General features: G+C 31.8%; 1 long non-coding RNA gene across 1 annotated transcript; it reads right to left on the bottom strand.

The window, feature by feature from the left end:
* Positions 1-274: 274 nt before the first annotated feature.
* Positions 275-7,017, bottom strand: LOC127728824 (uncharacterized). Its single transcript, XR_007994389.1, has 4 exons — positions 6,835-7,017; positions 5,569-5,700; positions 4,468-4,631; positions 275-977 (listed from the first exon to the last, which is right to left on the bottom strand). It is a non-coding gene; the product is annotated as an uncharacterized LOC127728824 (long non-coding RNA).
* Between the last annotated feature and the right edge of the window lie 239 nt (positions 7,018-7,256).

The raw sequence follows: 7,256 nt of genomic DNA on the forward strand, positions 1-7,256 counted from the left end.
TATGAAGTATAACAAATACAAATATATATTGATATTGTAATGATTTTTTTTACGGATATCTGATGAGATCTTCACACAATTTGATGTCATCACCGTGTGTGTCAATGCTCCGCAAAACAAAAACCCGGATAAGTTCTACCTAGGTAATTCAAGTAATTAATGTAGGTTATCAAGGAGAAACAAAATGTTCTGAACTTTATGGTAACTACTGGTTTCTGAAAAATGGATCAAACCACAAGCCAAGTTGATTTTTAATATGAAATGAAGTCGCAGTAACCACATCATATCATGTGGGAGTATTGCATTTTTTTGTAAAGCAATTTGACTATAAATAACGTTTTTTAATACAAGAGAAAAATATCAATTATAATAATTCATCTAAAAATAATCCTAAGCTAAATGTGTACACTGAGGAATATCATTTTTGTTCATCTTCATATGTTCTTCGACGCAGACTTAAATGTAAAAAATGGATAAACTTAATTGAAAGAATGTATGTAATATATGGATGTACTTAAAAGGATTTCATATATTATATATATCTACATGACATACAAAAATATTAAATTAAATTATAAGATAACATATTAATTGATTTGCTAGATAAGCTTTTGAAAAACTTCTTTTCATTGTATAACATCTCTTTTATGCTTCTGAAACATTAAAAGATTGTGTTATGTCAACATTAGGATTTTCGCTGAAACCCCTCAACAGTTTTGGTTTATTTGTCTGCCTTAGACTTGGATTGTTGACAACTGTAAACGCTTTATACCATTTATTGCGTAAAAACGTCTGTTTCTGTCTTTTCAAACTATCGGACACACTCCTTTGGTATTCGAGGTTTTCTTGCGGAGCCTGTAGTGAAATGTCAGTCGATTTGTTTTTCTGTGAAGTCAAGAGTTCATCACAGAAAACCAACAAAATAGGATTCCTGTGACGAAGTTCAAACATGATCAAACCAACATATGCCGCGTATCCTGAAATGAAAAGGTACATTACGCTAGATATTGCTTTATATTTCATGGAAATGTTATCAATTGCACGTTGTAAGAAAAAGGAAGTTATCAAGTCAACCAAAATAAATAGATAAAGAAAAAAAGATAATAAAAGGGTTTTCTTTCTTTCTCCAACGATGAACATATGTGATATTTCCATAAACTTTTCCCCGTCTTGTAGTTAAACGCTAAGGTATCAATACGCAGTAAGGAGTTTTGTTTCGCATTTCGCCTTGGTGAATTTTTCAAATATGAAAGTAATTGTGCAATGAAATTGATTTTTAGGTAAATGGAGAAAAGTATAGCCTTCAAAGTGGGTTTATATGAACATCAAGATTTTTTTTTTCAATGTTTTATAGGCCATTTTCTGTTTGACAGTCCGTAATTTTTACATCCGTACTCGCCATAGGTCCAGATTATTGTGGTGTTTTCCAACAAATATTTTACGCTCGAACTTTTCAATTCAATTTTATTGAAGAATGAGGTGAAATACATATGATTTTTATTTGACGGCTTGATAGATAGATGTCAATGGTTTCAGAAAAGTTATCACTCAAATTGATTGAAATGCTACTTTGGACCAAATTGTGGGGGACTTTTGTGACATTTTCACCCATTTTTTTGTATCAAATAAATGCTGATTGTTACCATGGTTACACATAAAAGAGATTATATTTCATCAGTTTACCTATTGGAATCATATCTATGGAAGATGCTGTTTCTATACATATGCTCATACATGACACAAACAGTAAGCCTTATTTGTTAGAAAGTAAGGGAAGAAGGGTGGTTAAATATTATGAGTATCAATTTTATGTTTTTTTCCATAACTGTGCATTGCTACCTAAAGTGAGGCGTTCGTTTGGTGTGATGTATAAGTATGCAACCACGACCAGTCAGATTGAGAACGTTAAATTCGATGCCCAAGTTAAAGGAAAAAAAAAGAGTTCTCAAAAGTTGCAATTTTCCGATTTTTTATTGATCTAATTGTGAAGTGTAAAAGTGAGACGTGTCCAATTCGAATACAAATGTTTGTGAATTTTTTCGTAGAATTGTTTGAAGTTCAAAATAAACAGATGTGATATGAATTTCAATATGACAACTATCCATAGACAAAAGAACAAATTACTGGTCACCATACTCATGATACTACAATCACAAGCAAAACCCATACCGTTTAGTAAGCTATACAAGGTCCGCCCAGGTAAAAGAAAACAGAAAATCAACGGATACTCTATTAAACAGTAAAGGAAGAATAGATATGTCAGATATTAACAAGTGACAACTACTAAGTGATAGGTTCCTGACTTTGGACATGCACATAACGAATGTGGCAGGGTTTAAGGTGAGTGGTACGTAAATCAGTAAAAATTAACCACTAATTTTGAAATTGTTTAGGTTCATCTTACGTTATATCTATGTTCTTGATAGTGTTTTCTTAACATTTTCAAATGATTATAGCTCCGAAAGTAGATTGGTTATCCATCAATTTTTCATTGCATTTTTTAAAGATTTAAGTGTATATAGTTTCTTGACAAAAATCGCTGCACATGCCATTTACGTACCTGTAAATGCCATGATCATTTCCTCAATATTGACACAGATGGACGACTTCACACGAAAATCTATGATAAACGGGACGATTTCAACTTCCCAATTATCAATTTTCCATTTTTCAGCAGTAACATAGCCTCTGTCCCTTCGTATGGTGTTTACATATCTCAGTTGATACGTTATGCTCGTGCATGTTCACACTATACGGACTTCATATACAGGAGTGTGCTCCTAACGCAGAAACTGCTCCAACAAAGTTATGAGGAGGATAGATTAAAAATGACACTCCGTAAATTTTTCGGACACCATCACGAATTGGTCGATCCATATGATGTGGCTTTGTCCAAACTAACTAAGGACATTTATACCACGTGTTAGATTGTGGTTCGACATTACGTCGTCTGATCTTTTAATTACCGAACGTGACTTATTCCCGATTGTGACTGTTTTGCTGAGTGTGAATTCGTATTGCTATAAGACGTGTCACGGTACTTTTCTATCCAAAATTCATGTATTTAGTTTTGATGTTATATTTGTTATTCTCATCGGATTTTGTCAAATGTCTTATCGTTTGTAGTTGTAAATCTTATTTTTTTTTCTGTTGTATTCGTGTGTTATGGTAAAGATAATTAATCACCCAGTTCATTAATTATAAATTTATACGATATATTTGGTTTACAGTATGATTTAGAAGAAACACCGACATAGCTAGATAATACTATTAATTATCTAATTACTACCACATTTTATATTAATTAGTATTGTAATTTTCATTGTTATTAATAAATGTTATATGAGTATTTTAAACCAAATCTTGAATTCTATCCTAATTCTATCCTATTTTGGGGAAATTTCAGAAATTCAAATGTGACGTCACCTGTTTTTGGCATTGATCTCTTTGGCTAACTCGGCTGTGAATTTTTATGTGCTGGTTTATGTTTTTTTATGTATCCGTTTTTATTCTGTAGTTAGTCACCACTTCGGTGTTATCATGTATATCTATTATATAGTAATTTTTTTATATAAATTTACTGTTTGCAAAAGTATGAATTATTCTAAATACTAAGGATTTTCTTATCCAAGACATATAACCTAAGCCGTATTTGGCACAGCTTTTTTGAACTTTTAGTCCTCGGTGCTCTTCAACTTTGTGCTTGTTTTGGCTTTCGAACTTTTTTAATCTGGGCGTCACTGGTTGGTCTTGCGTGGACGAGGCGCGCGTCTTGCGTATTACATTTTAAACCTGGTACCTTTTGTTAGCTATTATTCGTATGTTTCTCTGTCCTATATGTTCTTCCATTAATTTGTATTGTAGTTCTGTCATGTAATGTTGTCATTTTAATGTTATATTTAACATTGCCATAAAAGCGGGAGGTTTGGCTAGCCACAAAACCAGGTTCAACCCACCATTTTTTTCTTAAAATGTCCTGTACCAAGTCAGGAAAATTGCCATTATTAAATTATAGTTCGTTTCTGTGTGTGTTACATTTTAATGTTGTGTTTCTGTTGTGTCGTATTTCTCCTCTTATATTTAATGTGTTTCCATCAGTTTTAGTTTGTAACCCGGATTTGTTTTTTTCTCAATCGATTTATGAATTTTGAAGAGCGGTATACTACTGTTGCCTTTATCTGTAACCTTAATGTAGAAAAAAAACAAATAATAAAAGACTAAAGACACACAGTACCGACCTAAGAGTACTCACAGTTACTGAAATCTAGCAACATTTCCAAATAATAAATTTACCATGCTCTGTCATACTACTGCATATTGAATCAAAATTAAAATATTAACATGAAAAACAGGAAAACAGCTTCAAAAATTCTAGTCTTGCTTTTATTTAACGGGAATTTATAATTGTATGAACGAAGGTAAAAATCAGTGCCTTTGATACGGTCATTAATATATACATATACATACCATTATCAAGGTGTTCATAGCCTCTTGGCAGCAGAGAACCGTCTATTCGAGCGACAGTTAAAATTCCAATTGTAGCTCCAAGAAGAATTCTGCTAATGCACCCGAAGAACCCTATGATCACATGAAAGAAAAACAGGAAATAGTCCAAGACGTTGAATGAAGTCCTGCAAAAACAAAGATTTTCCTAGGAGTTCGGTATTTTTGTTATTTTACTTTTTAGTAACATGTGATCTAAAAACATGTTTCAAGACATAAAATGAATATTTAGAATTAGAATGAGAAAAATTAATACAGAATTTTCTGTTTGCCTATGCGTTAATCGAAAAAAAGATTGTATTTAATTTTTTTTTCTCAGACTTTAAAAATTAATGCTATCTTGTATTCTTTTTTTCAGTTAATTTAATCCAAAAATTCCGCAAAAGTTGTGTCAAAAATTGAAATACGGCTATATAATAACAAGAATAAGACAGCAAAAACTATGTGATAACCCCGTCACCAAAAACCAATACCTTTGTCTCGCCTCAGTCACCTCTTTCCAGGCGAAAGAGGAATAAATTCTTTCTTATAACCATTACGCAAATCTTTCTGATTATATTCACTATGAAAATCACCAACTTGTCATTTGCAAGTTTTGATGTATAAATCTAAAGTGTAAGAAAAACCTCTTTTTTGGTTTCTTTCATCAATTGTTGTTAACTAAGTGTTGATTTCCTCTCACTGGTCTTTTGCATGTTACATGTACAAAACAACGATTGATGCATGCATATACCAACAGAAATTGACCGTTCAAATATGCAGCGTTCTAGGTTTTATTTTTTAAGATAGAAACTCGTTTCTGCTCGGACAATTTGTTCAAGAATTGTTTCATTTTTAGACGTATGTGTTTCTTGCACTGACAAAAGATCTTTAAGAACTCAGAAAAAATAAACGCCAAAAATTGTATTTTGAAATATAACTGTGGTTTCGGTGAAAAATCTGTAATCCGATATTGAAGGAGTTCACAGTTTCTAAAATGAAGTGTTTCCGCTTTCACGTATAGTCAACTCGTTTTAGTCAACTTTTATGAAATTTAAAAAAATGCCATCTATAAATTAGAGATACCTATTTTTCAATGCCAGCACACGCTGATAATCTTCTGAATGATTTTTCTTCACTTTATGGTCCTGAAGATGTCGCCGATCAATTAATACAGTTTTAAAATATTCGAATAAATACTTTGCAATAAAGACAGGTCTGAAATTATGATAAAACATATAAGCTTATTAGTAAAAATAATTTCTTATGGTATTAAAGTGCCCACTTTAATCTGAACCAAACCTAAATGAGCACTCGAATTTTACAGGGGGACAAAGAAATGGTAACACAGTATTGTTGACATAAGGTGGATAAACTCAGATTGTTTTTAGAAAATAGTTTTATGCAGTTTGTGTGCTACTGTCAAAAGAGAAGTTACTGTCGTAAAGGTACACTTAATATATAAGAGTTTAAATGATATATTTTAACCCCCCCCCCCCCCCCCAATTTTTTTAAACGTTACACCTAACTGCGGTTAAGCACAGCGAAAGGCATATGCCGTAAGTTAAAACTACCCTTTTGAAAAAACAAGAACAGTGGCTGTCGTTGTAAATTCAGACCGTCAAATCAAAATAAAAAGAAACTATTAAGCCCCACCCAGATAAAAACACACGTACATATAAAATACACAATTAAACGAACTTTCAGGTTGATTTGCATCAATGGGCTTTTAATTTATGTACACGAATATCCCATGACAATTATATGGTGTGTATTTTATTAATAACTATTATTTGCATGTAAAAGTGCTTCATCTCAAAAAGTTTTGAATTAAATGGTAAAAGTTCTTTATTTTTTTCGCCGTCTTCTTTACTATTTAAAGGTCAATCGTAAAAGGAAATGAATAACAGCAGTTTAAAAAAAAAGTCAATTGTACCATTTTGCTTGAAAGTCGTCCCGACATCTATTTCCTGTCAGTGTTGCTGAGTTTGTGTTGAACTAGCATACTAAACTCTTTCACAAAAAGTTTTTAAGCTAGAGCGGACAAAAGGTAAGGTTTGAATTTTGTTTCACATATACATCACGAATTGTCGTTCATACTGACTTGTGCATTCGGCACTGAATATTACTGTTAGTATGTTTTTTTTTTATAGAAAACCTTCATATTTCGGCTACCTTGTATCAATGAGTTTATGTTTTACTGACCGCTACCCTCGTGGACATTGTTTCTACGATGAAATAGACGTGTAAATTCAAAACATGTCTAATATAAAAACATCTTTTTCTTGTCATTCTTTTTGTTTCAATTGTTTTTATAAAAACCGTTAATTGTACCGGTAAAAAAATACTTACAGTATTGCCTTTAAAGGTGTGAGAAATGTTTCAGGTACTTTATTCATCAAGGGCAGGATGAACAAATATGCCATCACAAAGCAAACCGTAAAGATAGTCAGGAATAGGATAATATAACCTGTGTGAAAGTAAAAATCAAATCGACTGGGAATGTGTACAATTTATTTAAATGTTGAACTTCTTGTTTTCTTCTTCCTTTGTTCATTTTTCTTTAACCAACCTTTTGCCCTAAAAAGCATTTGTTTCTTTACAAAATCGAGGAAAGTGTTCAAAAACAATCAATTTGTTATTCTTGTATTTTTTTTTTTTTTAGAAAAATCATCATTTTTAAGATAAGTTCTCTGTTCGAGTACTGGAAGTCTTGAATAATTGGATTTAGTGCCTGTCATGATTAAAAAATGACGATAGAAAATGGTAATTGT

Source organism: Mytilus californianus, unplaced genomic scaffold (genome assembly GCF_021869535.1).
Source record: "Mytilus californianus isolate M0D057914Y unplaced genomic scaffold, xbMytCali1.0.p SCAF_2, whole genome shotgun sequence".
NCBI lineage: Eukaryota > Metazoa > Mollusca > Bivalvia > Mytilida > Mytilidae > Mytilus > Mytilus californianus.